This window comes from Neophocaena asiaeorientalis, unplaced genomic scaffold (genome assembly GCF_003031525.2).
Source record: "Neophocaena asiaeorientalis asiaeorientalis breed wild unplaced genomic scaffold, Neophocaena_asiaeorientalis_V1.1 scaffold649, whole genome shotgun sequence".
Classification (NCBI taxonomy): Eukaryota; Metazoa; Chordata; class Mammalia; order Artiodactyla; family Phocoenidae; genus Neophocaena; species Neophocaena asiaeorientalis.
Window position 1 is genome coordinate 860,779 of NW_020173202.1, and position 16,219 is coordinate 876,997.

Consider the following 16,219-nt stretch of genomic DNA (forward strand, 5'->3'; position numbering starts at 1 on the left):
TACAAGAACAGAGATAAACGAGGAGCGAATCCTAACTGGAGAAGCCGAGGAGGCGGCATTTGGGGTGAGCTCCGCGGACAAGGACGTGGGTCCTGGACAGACAGAGGGGACGCGGTCCCCAGCCGCGGAAGAACAGGATTATTGAGAACTTGGAACAAACAGAATTTCATGATTGATGAACGGAAAGTAAAGTTCCAACCAAGTCCCCGATACACAAGAGGTTAATGATTTCAGAATTCCAAGGATGATAACCGACAGCCTTCCAAAGCCCTGGAGCTGCCCCTTCTCTGAGAACACAGGACGCCCTGGGCAGGAAGGGGAGGGAGGCTTTTGTCAGCAAGGTGACTGGCAAAATCTGTGCCATTCCACCTTCCCTTCCCTCCACCCAAAGGACTTTCCGGGGTTGGGGGGATGCCCCCTCCTTTATTTCAAGCCCCACCATGACAGCTGTGATGTGCTGGGGCCTGGCTTCTAAAGGAGGGAGCAGGGCGGCCATGGCCCCGGGGAGGCACCAGGAGGGACTGCTCACGGAGTGGCCTGCGTTCCCAGGGCCTGTGGGGAAAAGGATATACCAATGTCTCCGACAGATGAGACGTGGCCGTGCAGGAGACGGGCACGTTTGGAGGTCCATGAGGCCCTGCCCGGCACCAGGCCCAAGGCTGAGGGAAGAATTCTAAGTAACCCCCCAAATGAAAGGCGCTGTCCTGTAAGTGGGCTGCAGCTGGGGAGGGAGGGCACGGGGGGAGGGTCTCCAGCCACAATAACCTCGGAAGAAGACGAGACAGCTGACCATGAGAGAAGGGGTCAGCTGGGCCAGGAGCAGTCTAAGTACGTCTTCATCTCTCCTCTCCTCCCGCTCTGACCCTGAAAAGGATGCTGCAGGCTTCCAGGGTGATGGAAATTCAAGCTGGGCAAAGAGAATGTCTGAGTTTGATCAGTCCTAGGACTGGAAACACTAACTTCCCGATCAAGTTTAAAACCTAAAGTGAATGCAGTTGTCTCTTGTTCAAGAAAGGGAAGGAAAGCCGTCGAAATCGCCAGCGTCCTTTCACTGTCCACTCTTCCGACAAAGAGTGGAAGGTGTGTGATGATCCAAGCACAAGCCAGGTTTGTGCAACAAACCAGTTATGGTGGAAGTGGTCAGTGCGGAGTCGAGAATGCCGTCCAGGGTTGCAACCTGGAGATTCAAATTTAACCCTCAAGGGCCACAGAGGTCAGACGCCCAGCCACGCAGGGTGGGGTGGCAGGGAAGGGAAAGAGCACAGCCAGCCCTGACACAGGCCTGTGGACCTAACTCACTTTCCATGTAACCAAAAACAACAACGAAAACGCAAGTTGAGAACTTAAAGAGGTCTCAGCTGGTTCTGAGCCCAGGTGCCCAGCAGAAACACACAGAAAAATGCTCTCTAGAGAAATCCACATTAAACCTAGGATTCAAAGAACTCCTCGCACACAGTTACCAGGAGCACAAGCTCACAGCCACTGAACGCACAGTTCACGAGGACACGGGGTATCAGCAAAGCCAGCAAGACAACCGACTACAGAATCAGACGAGTGGACTTCAGCTGCTGGACTTAGCAGACGTCGAATGGAAAATTATCAAATCTAACATGTTTTAAGGAAATAAAAGGAAGAAATGAAAATGTGATGCACGAAGAAGAGACCGTAAAAATGAATAAAATACTTCTGGAAATGAAACGATGTAGTCCTGGACACGGAACAGATGTAGCTGAACGTAAATGTCCTCTTTGTTAAAGAGCAAATACGATATAGCTGTGGCTCGGGGAGCGATATCTAAAAACGTACCGTGGTAAGAAGCATCGCATCGTGGAACGTACGTCAGAAAGTGAAACATCTTGAATTAAATTTCTACCCACTGTTCCGATTATGACTTCACCTTTGCCAAAATCCTCCGAGCCTTTAGAACTGGGGGTGACTTTGTCAAGGGGACATTTGGCAATGTCTGGAGACGTTTTGGGTTGTCACAACTGGGGGTGACAGGAAGGATGCTGCTGGCATCTAGTGGGCAGAGGCCAGGGATGCTGACGAATCTCCACAGTGCACAGGACATGCCCACCAAGAACGATCCCATCCGAAACGCGTCAGCGCTGAGGTCCAGAAAGCCCACACTGTGTGATGAAGGGGGAGCGGGGGAGGGGAGGGGGGAGGGGAGAAACCTGTCTACTTTCCTCTCAAGGTTGTCACCTACAAAACTGGCAACTCCACACAGTAAACCAGTATGAGGAAGTGCTCTGTAAATTGTAAAGTGCTCAACAAAGATGCTACTTGTTAAAAATCTGGAGTTTCACACAGAAAAACCAATGACACGCCTGGGAAAGGAGTAGATCCCCCTTTTCTAGAATTTTAACCTGAACGCTCTCTCCTTTAAACTCTATTGTCCTGTGCAGGGCACGGCCAGTCACCCCACCGCCTGAACCAGAAGATGAGAAATAGCCACTCTGTCACTCCTTCATTCCGTATGTGTAACGACCCAGACTTGTCACACTTTCTAAGTAGCGTTCCTGTCTCCCTTCCTTCCAGCCCGCATCAGTAACCATTGGTGCAGGAATATAGTAACTCCTGGCTCAATGCTGCCCCCACCCCCGCCCCGCCCCGGCAACCCGTCTGCAATCCCACTACCAAAGCAATCTGTTTAGAAGCAAACAGCACGCCATAGCTCCAGCGTCTGCAGGAATGAAGTGCGACCTCAGAGCCAGGAGGCCGTGTTCTCCTCCATCACGGCGCCCTCCCCTCCTGGGCCCGCTGCACGGACACCTGTGTCAACAGGAACGTCCAGCCTCCACTGCGCTGTGGCCACTGCCTGGACGTCCTTCCCACTCACTTTCCCACCTCCTTCAAGACTCACTATTGTTGCTGGGAAGCCTAATGGAATCCCCGCACCCGCAGGCTGTGCTAGGGAGTCCTCCCCTGGGGTCCTTGTTTTACTTACTACGCTGGGTTACGACTCCTGGCTTCTGCGTGTCTCTTACCCACCTGGAAGCACTCGGGATGGCCACTGTCTAGAGCAAGCACTCCGTGCGTGCTGGCTTAAAGGGATTCTGTGGTGACTGTTATCAGGGATTTGTTGGTTATGAAGATCTGGGCCTACATTATTATTCCATCTCCGTGACACACTGGGAACTCCATGAAACAGACACAGTGAACCCCATCTTATGAGGTGGGTGGAGAAACTGAGGCCCAGGGAGGTGAACCAACCGTCTAAACTGACACGAGAGAAGAATTCAGACAAGGTCTGCATATCCAGGACCTCACAGATTCACAGTGTATCAAGGCAATAGTGGCTGGGCACCAAAAGAAAGCACTAGAAGGGGTGGCAACCGAGGGGTGACAGGCTGGGGTCCTCATTTCCCTAGACAGCTGCACTTGCCCAGGAAATGCCCCTGGGGCCAAGGGTCTGCCATCAGAGCATCTCACAGACAGAAGTCCGGGTGGCAGCCGCCAGCGGCTCCATTATGGCCTTGGGGACAGGCAGCGCGAGTGCCTCTGGGAGCAGAAAGCCTAGGCTTCCTTGTGAAAACCTAGTTTCCTCGGGATGCAGCAGAGGGACGCCAAGGTGAGGCGTCTGACTATGCGTCCGTGCCGCGGCAGGACACTTGAAAACATTAATGCCGGTGCTCTCACTTGGTCTTTTCTAATTATCAGTGTTTTAAAGGGCGGAGGGGCAAAACCCCACAGTCTGTCAGCGGGAGGCGACAGCATCCGTAGGACTTCCGGGTTTGAGCTTCACTATTGTTTACATGTTGTTACAGGTTGGGTTGTGTCCCCTCTAAAAGCACGTTAGAACCCTGACCCCCAGGACCTCAGAATGTGGCCTTATTTGAAAATAGGGTCATTGCAGACACAGTAAGATGAGGTCATGCTGGAGTGGGGCGGGCTTAATCCAGTGAGACTGGTGTCCTCGTACGAAGGCCACATGAAGGCGGACAGTGGAGGAGGCCACGTGCACGGAGGCAGAGAAGGGAGAGACGCAGCCGTGGCCAGAAGCTAGGAGAGGCAGGAAAGATTCCCTACAGGTTTCAGAGGACCAGCGGCCCCCCGATGCCTTGATCTTGGACTTGTGGCCTTCAGAGGACCAGCGGCCCCCCGATGCCTTGATCTTGGACTTGTGGCCTTCAGAGGACCAGCGGCCCCCTGATGCCTTGATCTTGGACTTGTGGCCTTCAGAACGATGAGACGATACAGTTCTGTTGTTTGAAGCCACCCTGTTGGTGGGGCTTTGTGCTGGCGGCCCTTTGCTGTGGAGACAAACACACTCCTCATCCCACAAATGTGCAGGGAACCTTCATGACAAAGACGGTCAGTAGAAGGCTCACGACTGAACGGAGAATCTGGAATAACAGTATGTGAGGAAACTGACCTGTGAATAGAGACATAAGGGCTTTTTCTTGCCAACCTGGGCCTATACATAAATGAGAGAGGAACTTTAAAAGGAAGGGAGTTAGCCGGAAAGAGGAAACAGGTTACAACTATAGCAGGAAGGATTTTTGCAACTTAAAAAGAAAAAAAAAAAAAAAGACCTCTTATAATAGAAAAGTCTCTCAAGACCTGGAATTGGGTACAAAGGAGAATGTGAAATCCTTGCCAGAATTTTTTTTTAGCAGGAAATGTTCATCTTTTAAAAAATATTTCATAGACATCTACAGCCTTTCAGGCACTAGATATTTATTTTAGGGATGGGAACTAGATAAGCACATTAAAAAATACTCAGGGACACTAAAAACAAAACCATAGGGGTTTAGGCTCCATGGTGTGTGGTGTCCTGCGGTCCATCCCTCATCACCCTCATGGGAAGGCCACAGGATCAGGCTGGGGCAGGGTGAGGGCATTCTTGGCAATACGGCGGGTTACGTATGTAGAGGCAGATTTCCTGAGATACGTAAAACAAAGGGAAAATCCTCTCTCTTTTTTTTAAAGCGTGGAGGAGCCAATAGTAAGTGGGGGAAAACAAACTTCGACAAAGGATGAGCATGAGAAGATGTTCTCCAAAGGTAAGCAGCATTCTGAGCAACATTTGTCCTGTAGCCAGTGTCAATCCCCGTGATCGAGACCCAGGTCTTATCAGGCTCTGGGGAATGGGCGGGTTGGGGGAGAACTGGAGAAAGCCTGGGGCCCATGCGCAGGGTAGGAGGGCAGGTCAGACCCACCCTGAAAGTCAGGACCCTGGTGGGGCAGAGCCTAAGGTAGGCTGGGAAATTCTCTCCCTGCAGGAGGAGAGCTGCTTATGCAGGTGTGAGCACTGGAAAGAGACAGAGATTCTCCTTTGATGTTTCTGTGACTCCTCTTCATGCTAGTGGAGGCCAAAATTCACACCCTGAAAAACTCCAAGCCACATATTTACTTTTTTTTTTCCATTTTCTTTTTTGCGGTACGCGGGCCTCTCACTGCTGTGGCCTCTCCCGTTGCGGAGCACAGGCTCCGGACGCGCAGGCTCAGCGACCATGGCTCACGGGCCCAGCCGCTCCGCAGCACGTGGGATCTTCCCGGACCGGGGCACGAACCCGTGTCCCCTGCATCGGCAGGAGGACTCCCAACCACTTCGCCACCAGGGAAGCCCAACTTTTTAAACATCCCAGCTTATAGCAGCCCAAGGACCACATGGAAGCAAATGTCAGTACTCTGGAGGGGTCTCAAAGTTTAACCACAGAGAAAATTATCAGGAATATGGGCTCACGATCATGAATTGCTAAATACACAAGTAGGTAAGCCACCGGGAGCAAACAGTGAGTAGAAACAGCAAGTTGCAGAATCAGATGTGTGAAGACTGCAGAGGCTGAAACTTTCGTATAAATAATATAAAATACATTTGCTTAATATGTTTAAAGACCAAAAAGGGGGCCTGAAGACATTACAAGGAAATTAGAGGTTATAAAATGGTCCAGCAGATTTGTAAACAAAAGTAGAACTTTAAAAATAAAATCGTGGGCTTCCCTGGTGGCGCAGTGGTTGAGAGTCTACCTGTTGATGCAGGGGACACGGGTTCGTGCCCCGGTCCGGGAGGATCCCACGTGCCGCGGAGCGGCTGGGCCCGTGAGCCATGGCCGCTGAGCCTGCGCGTCCGGAGCCTGTGCTCCGCAACGGGAGAGGCCACAGCAGTAAGAGGCCCGCGTACCGCAAAAGATAATAATAGTAATAAATAAATAAATAAATAAAATCGTAATGATGTAAATTTAAAAACAGGTAGATTAAACAGCACTTTAGACAAAGGCCAAGGAAGAGCTGATAAAGGAAAAGTTAGATCTGCTGAAAATGGACAGAATGCAAACCAGAAAGACACTTCCAGATCAAGAAGCTGAGAAAGTTCACTACCAATGAAAACATATGGGGAGAGCTAAACGCTCATGGACTGCATAAGAAGAAATAAAAATCAAGTTAGAAATGAAACCTTGATTGAAAAAACAGCATATGCATAAGGAGGGTGAGCAGAGTTACAATCTTCTAACGTCCTTGTATTTTTTCTGGAAGTCAATAAAGATGCAGATTACTTTTAGACTAAGTTAAATATACATGCTAAAATTTCTAGAGCAACCAATGAAAAAGTAGAAATTCACTGTGTACAGCTGTCCATTGGTATCCATGGGGAACTGGTTCCAAGACCCCCTCGGACACCAAAATCTGCAGATGCTCAATCCCTTATATAAAATGCTGTCGTACCATCGGTGGATCCAAGGTTGGTTGAATCCATAGATGCTGAATTTGCAGATATGGGAGAGCTGACTGGAATTCTTAAATTAATAGAGACAAAAGTATAGAGCAAGAAAATATTCCAGAAGTAGACAAGGAAGAAGGGAAAAAAGAAATTCAGAAAAAGGAGGATAAGTGGAAAACACAAGCTGTTGGGAGTGGCGACCACCCGGGGCAAGCGCGTCTCCGCATTCGTCATCCATTCATGCCGAGTGTGTGAGGGACATATTGCACACAGAGCATTCGTAACCCATTTCTCAGGCTTGTGTTTGCAGCGAGCAGCTTTGCAGGATGAGGTAACATTTTCCTCCAGGACAAAGAACAGGCTTGCTTACCCCTTACTATAAACACGAGGTCGCCAAGCTCAGTGTTCCTCGACTGGGATGCAGGTTCACTGTGCACATAGCATCCATCTGCTTCCCCTTCACTGCACCTTGAGTGGTGGGGGGCAAAGGAAACCAATGCAAATATGGTACTCATGTCACTAGACTGGTAAGGCCCCTTCTCTCTGATCCTGGAAGCTTATGTCTTCTTGCGACACCCATAAAACAGGAACGTGCTAATTTGTTAGTTTGAAAGTAAGGCAAAGTCAGATCCTAGACCTTACACAAACTAACAGCATAGGAACAAATAAAAATACATCAAAAATTACAATCAGTGTGAGTGGGCTAAACTCTCCAGTTCAAAGACAAACAGTGCCAAACTGGTTTAAAATGAATTTAGTTATAGAGACACTTCTAAAATAAGAGACACAGAAGATCTGAAATAAAAGAATGGAAAAGATATATCGTGCAAATACTAATGAGAGGAGAGCTGATGAAACAATATAAATGCAATACGAATTACACAACAAGCATCTGAAGATATAAAAGACTCACTACATATTGATGAAGTTTAAATTCACCAGGAAGATAACAATATTTCCAAACCCGTATGCCCCAGATAATAAAGTTTCAAAATATATTAATCAAAAATTGACAGAATCAAGAGGAGAAATTGACAAATCCATTATCGTTTGGGGAAATATCCAACACATCTCGCAATAAATGATAAATCAAGCAGAGGAACAAAAATCAGTAAATATTTGAATAATTAACAATACATTTAAGAAAGTTGACATAAAGAATATGTATATATATCCAACCACTTTAGACTGTGCATTCTTTCCCAGTTCATATGAAATAGTCACCAAAAGTTGACCATGTTTTAATCTAGGCACAGCTATCTAAACCATCTAAAACACAATCTCACGAGTAATCGTTGCCATGCAGATTGATTTTTCTTACCACACCACAAGGATCACTTTTATGTCATTATTAATAACCCCATACGATTGGGAAATTTTTAAGTACAATTTTAGTAGGATTCCCTCTATCAGGGGCTTTAAGAAACAGCCATAATGTTTTTTTTTTTTAAAGTTTGATGGAGTCCAGTCTATCATTTTTTGTTTTTAATAATTGCCACTGTGTTGCAATTGTAGAATGCTAATTTTGTTTGTTTATTTATTTATGGCTGCGTTGGGTCTTCGTTTCTGCGCGAGGGCTTTCTCTAGTTACGGCAAGCGGGCACCACTCTTCATCGCGGTGCGCAGGGCTCTCACTATCGCGGCCTCTCCCATTGTGGAGCACAGGCTCCAGACGCGCAGGCTCAGCGGCCATGGCTCACGGGCCCAGTTGCTCCGCGGCATGTGGGATCTTCCCAGACCAGGGCTCGAACCCGTGTCCCCTGCATCGACAGGGCCACCAGGGAAGCCCAGCCATAATGCTTTGACACAAATCTCAAACTTATTTCCAGATCAGTGCCTTGGGCTGCCTTTCTTTCCCTACAAACCCAAGCAGGGCGGCCAGTCACACCCAAATCTATGGAAACAGCCTGATGTAAGAACTGAACTGACCTCAGCCCTTCCGACTCATCTCTCCGCACTCTCCTCCTGCTCCCGGGCTCCAGCTACACTGACCTGCTCTCAGCTCTCAGATATGCCCCCTCCTCATTCTCTCGGGGCCACTGCACATCCAGTTACCCCCAGCTGGACCATGCTGTGCTCCCACTCGCACTCACGAGGTTAGACTCCACCTCTAGCTCTCGCCTCCAACACCAGTCCTTCAGAGATGCTTTCCAAGAACCCCCAGAATCAGCCAGTCCCCACCTGAGATGCTCTTAAGGCGACAGCAGCTATTTAGACTGGAATATACTCAGGTGTACACGTGTGACGATTCGGTTAATTCTTGTTCCCAACGGACTGTAGACTCTACGGGGGCAGGAATCGTGTCTGTTTTGCAAACCACTAACCACACTGCCTGTCATGATACCTGAACATGCAAAGCAAAGATCTGCTGAGTGGACGTGTGAGCGCACCAGGCAGTGGACTGCCAGGCCGAGCGCCACCAGTGCTTCCAACACAATGTGCTTTGTGACGCAGGACGGAGGGCAGAATGAGGACTGACTTGCAAAGATCAGATGCCCACCCTCTTCTTCTCTCCCTCCCTCTTCCTGTCTTTCAGCCAGTAATTAGCACATCACCTCCCATAACTGAGGGCCAGATCAGCCGTATGCTAAGGACATATGACATATAGTTTCCAAAAAAAAAGAGAATTCTTTTGCAGGGAACAGATGTTAGACTCACAATGGTACATCCTGAAGTTCGACGCTGTGTACAACCCACATTTCTGAGCCAACGTGCCCCATCTCCTGTGTCTGCTTCTCCAGCCCGTGACGTCACTGCTTCCGGTTATTCTTGTGACTGTGCTTCCTTCCCGGGACAACTGGCTGCGGAGTCTGGTGACTCCAGGAAGTCAGAGACTCCAATCCTGACACCCTCTGCCAGGAGCAACTGCCTCAGCTACATCTCCCAACCTTCTCAAGAAGGATTAGACTGAAGTTGCAAACATGAAAGCATATTGCAAAAGCATTTTAGCTTGGAAATATTTTAAACGACGGTCTAAAAATGTGAAAAACCTGGGAATTTGTCGTTTTCATGTAGCATTAACGTGACTGGGGGTGTGGTTGGTGTCCCCCAAAACATAGTTTGAAGTCCCAACCCACAAAGCTGTGAGTGAGACCTTATTTGGAAATAGGGTCTTTGCAAATGCAATCAAGTGAAGATGTCACAATTGGATGAAGGTTGGCCCTAAATCTAATGTCTGGTGCCCTTGTAAGACACACATCACAGAGAGAATACCATGCAATACCATGCAACCATGGAGACAGGGATTGGAGCGATGCGTCTACGTGCCAAGACTCGCCAGCACCAGAAGCTGGAGACAGATTCTCCAGCACCTTCAGAGAGCACAGCCCTGCCAACGCCTTGGCAAGGGGAGGGCATCATGAGAGCCGGGGGTAGGGCGGGGGCCTTGGGGGTCACTTCTTTGAGAAGTGCTGGTTCAAGAAGCCCCCCTGTAGAAAGAATTAGGGTCCCCGACACTGCATCCCAGAAGATGATCCCGCCTTCAGGGAGGGCCGGGTGAGCCAGGAGGACGTGTCCAGGATAGAGGCTGAGCCCCAGGACAGGCCACCCCGGCGGGGGGCTCCCTCTGCACAGACACAGCCTCTGGAAAAAAGAGTAGACCCACGCTACTTGGGGTTTCCTCCTCTCCTAGGACTTATCCTTTCCATGTCAGTGCCGCTGACAGTCAATTCCACGGCTTAATTTTGTTCTTTGAATACTACAGCTCTTCTTTTGGTAGCAGATTTATTTTGTTTTGTTTCTCCTACAGCCTCTGGGAATGTACTGATTGTGGGGTGACCCAGCCCCGCTCAGAATGGGCATCCATGCTTCCCGTGTTCAGTCTTCCCTTGTCTGAGCTGCTTTCCCTTCTGTCCACAGCCCGGCTGTGTGGACTGACCTCTGCTGGTCGAGGTATTACACACTTGCACCGCTGTGCCCACAGCATGCCAGCCTCCGCGCTCAGGGCAGGAAACGGCTGTGGAGGGCGTGTGGGAAGCCACCTGCCTCCCGTGGCCCTAGGAACCTCTCAGGTATGCGGTGAGGGCTTCTGAGTTTGGGGGTCATTCCACAAGCCATTCGGATATGTTTTAAAAGTCTGGTCAAGCCCCCCTTTATCTATGACTTCTATGATTTCCCATACTTTTAAGGAAAAAGGTCAAGTCCCTTAGATGAACCCACAAGGTGCCCACGTACCTCTTCAACCTCTTTCCTTGCTTGTCAACAATAGGAACTCTTCACTACGGTGGTTCTGACTTACTTGAAATCACCCAGACAGAGTGTTTCTGTTATTTCTCAAAAAATAGAATCTTCGTTTGTCCAATTTCCTCTGATCCTTCAAGAATTCATTTAGAACCACCTCTTTTGGGAAACTTTCCTACACACGCACACAGGCGTGCACACACTGATACAGACATCCCCACACACACACAGCCCCACCCCTGATTTTCATGCCTGTGCGCCTACGCTGTGATATACACACACGCATCACACACTTTACAACCACCACGATAGCTCATTCGCCTTTGTATCTGTGACTGGACAAACAGCCAAGAGAGTGGAAGCTGTGTCCCAGCTGCCAAGAAGGCAACTGGTACCAGAGGGACATTTAACAGATGTTCCTTGACTGAATGAATAAAAGAATTCAGGTATTTGTGAACCAATGATCCTCACTCAGGGGCTCACCATTTGAGCATTTTCATCTATCATCTTTACACAGCTAATTTCTGACCCTATACTTCCAGCTCCGACAGCTCTCGATGGCTCCGATCTCATATTTATAACTGCCTGCTGGATGGCTCCATCTGGACGCTCCGATCTGTATTTGTAAGATTTATTCCCACACCTGCGTCTCCTCCAAGGCCCTTACCTTCAGAACGGCATCACCCGTCCCCTGCTCACTCAGCTCTCAGACTCAGAACGAGGGTGCCCGGCACTAGCGCGCGTTGACTCCTTCCTCGCGCTACCCCTTAGGCGTTCCATCAATTGCAAGGCCCCGTGGAATTCACCTGTGCGGCGTCTCAAAGGTTCACTTTCCCGTCGACCGCCTCTGCCCCCGGGTCTAGGCTCTCCTCGCCGACCTCCTTCCTCAACTTCAGTCCAGTTCACACGTCACTAACAGACTTGTGCCTCTACACTGCTCAGCCCTCAACCTCCCCTGCTGTGAGTGATCCGTTTGCATTTTTCGATAAGTTAGCAATACAGTAATTTTTTTTAATTTATTTATTTTTGCTGTGTTGGGTCTTCGCTTCTGTGCAAGGGCTTTCTCTAGCTGTGGCAAGCGGGGGCCACTCTTCATCGCAGTGCGCGGGCCTCTCGCTATCGCGGCCTCTCTTGTTGCGGAGCACAGGCTCCAGACGCGCAGGCTCAGTAGTTGTTGCTTACGGGCCTAGTTGCTCCGCGGCATGTGGGATCTTCCCAGACCGGGGCTCGAACCCGTGTCCCCTGCACTGGCAGGCAGATTCTCAACCACTGCGCCACCAGGGAAGCCCAATGCAGTATTTTTTAATTAAAAGTTGTACATCCTTATTTTTTTAGACATAGCGGTACTGCACACTTAATAGACTACAGTGTAGGATAAAGAGACTTTTATAAGCACCAGGAAACCAAAAAATTCATGTCACTGGCTTTATTGTGATATTTGCTTTATTGCGGTGTCTGGACCCGAACCCGCAGTGTCTCCGAGGCCTGCCTGTATTCACTCTTGTGTGGTCCTTCCTGTTAAATCAAACGCTCCCTGCGGGCAGGGATCTACGTGACTCCATGCGGCCTCCACTTTGAGGACAGCATCTTGCATGTAGCAGGTGTTCAGTGAGAGATTAGGGTTTGGGACTGGACTGCAGACACTTGGGTGGGCTGATGCCGGAGGATCCCCTGCACCTCGTCAGGCATGCGGGCTTGTGTGCAGGTGAAGCGGGGACCACGGTGATGTCTCCCATGATTGGTGCTACCGGAAGCACAGGGCTGTCTGGAGCCTTGTCTTCCTGCCACCTTTCACAACAACGGGCTCCTAGCACAGAATCTGGAATCGTGTGTCAGACCTAAGTTGACAGGTAGTGGTCACCGTGAGGGTAGAAAGATGGTGGTCTTTCTTTAAACGATTCTGATTTACAAAGTCGTTGTTGGGCTTCCCTGGTGGCGCAGTGGTTGAGAGTCCACCTGCCGATGCAGGGGACGCGGGTTCGTGCCCCGGTCCGGGAGGATCCCACATGCCGCGGAGCGGCTGGACCCGTGAGCCATGGCCGCTGAGCCTGCGCGTCCGGAGCCTGGGCCCCGCAACGGGAGAGGCCATAGCGGTGAGAGGCCCGCGTACGGCAAAAAAAAAAAAAAAAGTCGTTGTTGCCCTTAAAAGAACAAAGGCCTGAAGGCTGAACTGTTAGTCGGGGTGACATGATGGGCTCTTGTCCCTTAAAAGCAGAGATTTATATTCAGGAGGAAGACTCCCTAAGCATCACGCTCATTTGTTTTGCTGGGAATTACCATTTCCTTACACCCCAAGCTGCCGAGCCAGATTCCCTTTCTCCCTCTGTGGGAGTGAGACTAGCCCTCCTGGGCTTTCTATTCTGGGGTCCTCGCGGGAAGTCCTTCATCACTGCATTCTTACTCACAGACACTGCAACAATACGACATCCGAATTGCAGCAGGCACTAGGAGAGGCTGACAAGAGAGGAGAATCTCCTGCCACCCAGAGGCAGAGGGAGTGGGGGTCCCTTTTTATCGTCCTCTTTCCACTATCATCACTTTAGCGTCAAGAAACGATGACCTTTTTTCACGCCCGTGTCCTGTATGCACTACAGCTTGCCTCAGACGCAAAGCCCTAAAGCATCAATATTCCTGTAATGCTGGGCATAAAGGTGAGCTGATTCAGGCATGTAAGCAAGGGCGACGTTCCATGGGTGGGAAGAATTGAATTTGTTGGCTTCAAACTCCCCAGTTCCCGCTCTCTCTCTTTCCCTCCTTCTCATTCTCTCTCCCTGATGTCTCAGCTGAAATTCTAAGTGGTGTCGACCCTCAGAGCCATCTGTAGAAAGGTTCCCCCCGGGACCTCGGACAGGACTGCAAGACTCATCCGCGTTGGGCAGCTTCTCGGGTTTGAGAAGGTGCGGAAGCTGCGGATGCTGAGGTCGGCTTGGGTCTAGCCCCTGGGCAGGCCATTTGTTTGTTTCCGGCATCTAAAACTATGTCCCATGGACGGCTCCGTGCAAAGGTCCCCTGTCTGCAGGACCTGTACCCGAGGGGACCCCATTACAGAGCCTCACCCAGCACCTCCTCTGAGAGCTGGGGACACCTGCCCACGAGGAAACACCAGTGCTTTGCTCACGAGCACATTTTCGGTTGGAACCCAGAGCTTTCAACTTCACTGTGGTCCTTTCTCTACTCTATCTCATGGTTACATCTTAATATTATAATTTTTTTTGGTGAAAAGCAGAACATATCTTCTTGTAATCGACCATCTGCAACCATGTGTGCAGCTCAGCAAGTACAGAGAAGTGTTGTATCATGTGGGCAGCGATTCAAAGATTTTTTTTTTTAACCAGATTACACAGCATTATGTAAGTGCACCTGAACAACAGGCCGTTACAAGGAGTAAAACCAGAGATGTGCAGTTGATTCACTTCTGGTGTATTTCTCAACCTTGCAAAGGATTTGTGATACCCACTAGGCTATTTCCTTGCATAGCAAGAGCATCTTATCAATAGGAAACAATCCTTCACAGGATGACAAAGGAAACCCAAGGAAAAGTATGACTGCTTTTATCTCAAGGAAGGGAGAAAAAATGTCCTTGAAGCACTTTACGCTGTCACTTTGAAATCCTGGTGGCAGCGATCAAAGATGCCACCAGTTACTAAGCTTAGAAGCCAGAGAGACGCCACCAACCCTTACGCAGGATTCTTAAGTAGTATGAATGGGATGACACGTGACGTTCAGGTAGTGATGTGTGTATGCTTAAGAGGCGTGGATACAGGGACTTCCCTGGTGGTCCAGTGGTAAAGAATCCACCTTACAATGCAGGGGACGCGGGTTCGATCCCTGGTCAGGGAACTAAGATCCCACATGCCGCGGGGCAACTAAGCCCAGGCACCAGGACTACTGAGCTCGCGCGCCTCAACTAGAGAGCCCGTGTGCTGCAAACTACAGAGCCCACGTGCCCTGGAGCCTGCGTGCCTCAAGTAGAGAAGTGAAAACCTGCACGCCACAACTAGAGAGAAGCCCACAAGCCACAATGAAAGATCACGCATGCCTCAATGAAGATCCCGCATGCCGCAACTCGGACCCGACGCAGCCAAAAGTAAATAAAATACATAAATAGTAAATAAATCTTTAAAAAAAAAAAAAGGGCTTCCCTGGTGGCGCAGTGGTTGAGAGTCCACCTGCCGATGCAGGGGACGCGGGTTCGTGCCCCGGTCCGGGAGGATCCCACGTGCCGTGGAGCGGCTGGGCCCGTGAGCCATGGCCGCTGAGCCTGCGCGTCCGGAGCCTGTGCTCTGCAGCGGGAGAGGCCACAGCAGTGAGAGGCCCGCGTACCGCAAAAAAAAAAAAAAAGAAAAAAAAAATCGAAGCATGGATACAGCACACTGTCAGCTGAATATTCATTTGAACGCATCCTGAGAGCTTTTTCCCTGGGCCCATTTGCAAAGTGCTCTCTCCCGAGGAATCCCCATGTGAGCTGCTGCTCTGTATTATCTCAGGTGCCCACGTCACAGTGAGCCAGACCAGTCCCTCTCTGTTCTGCCCCAAATGCTGGCAGTGCACAGGTCTTGGGGGCAGGCGGCCTTTTGAAAGCGTGTTCTCATTACTGCTACGCTTTCACTAGACCTTCGTCTATTTCTGCTCTTGGGTTTTCAAAACCACTGATGCTAAAAGAATTTAAGAATGGTAGAGAAGGTTAAAACAGAGGCTATAGGAGAATACTGCCCTTTGAACATTTTCACTACACAGAGAGTAGAAGCCGGAGGGCTAGCGCTGCAGATTGCCTCGGAAAGAGGAAAAACCTGAAAATTACACGTGGCGAAGGCCATTTTGGGGTATTACACCCTCTCATCTCTCTTTGCTATTTTAAAAAAAAGTCTTGACAGAAACTTATTATTATGTGCATTTTACATTCCGATTCTCTTCCCAACTTCGAACAGTTTACATAGCTAAACTAACTTTTCTTGGGAAATTCACACCAACTGGGTTTACTCAAAGCATGGTTCAAAGTGCTTAGCCAAAGACACACGGAGATGGCTTTCGGGTGATGTGACCATGAACCCAGTCACCATTTCTTGACTGAACCAAATTATTTCCTCTTTTTTGCTCCTAAGGAGCTGCTTTACGTCCTTGATAAACAGCCCGCCCCCGTGGCAGAAGGTGACATCATCCGATGCTGCTCCAAGCACCTCGTTGGGGTCAGAGCATGTCCAGCGGCCTGGAAGGACTGCTGGTCCCTGGGAGCTGCTCCGGGGTTTTCAAGCCCCCTGTCTTGGTCAGTGTAGACTAAGAGACGCTCTCTTTAATTAAACAGGCAAGCGCCGTATTTAAATTCTCCCTGCCATCAACCACACCGAGCACACGTGGTATGCCATCCCCCCCCCC

General features: G+C 49.7%; 1 protein-coding gene across 6 annotated transcripts in view; it reads right to left on the reverse strand.

Moving 5' to 3' along the window:
- RPS6KA2 (ribosomal protein S6 kinase A2) overlaps nt 1-16,219 on the reverse strand; it is a 334,274-nt gene that overhangs the window by 161,955 nt on the left and 156,100 nt on the right. For 2 of the 6 annotated variants that reach the window (XM_024744935.1, XM_024744936.1), the window contains exon 3: nt 7,038-7,135. The exons of the other annotated variants lie outside the window; for them this stretch is intronic. The gene's annotated coding sequence lies outside the window, so the exon portion shown is untranslated. The remainder of the gene's footprint in view (nt 1-7,037; nt 7,136-16,219) is intronic. 6 annotated transcript variants of the gene reach the window in all.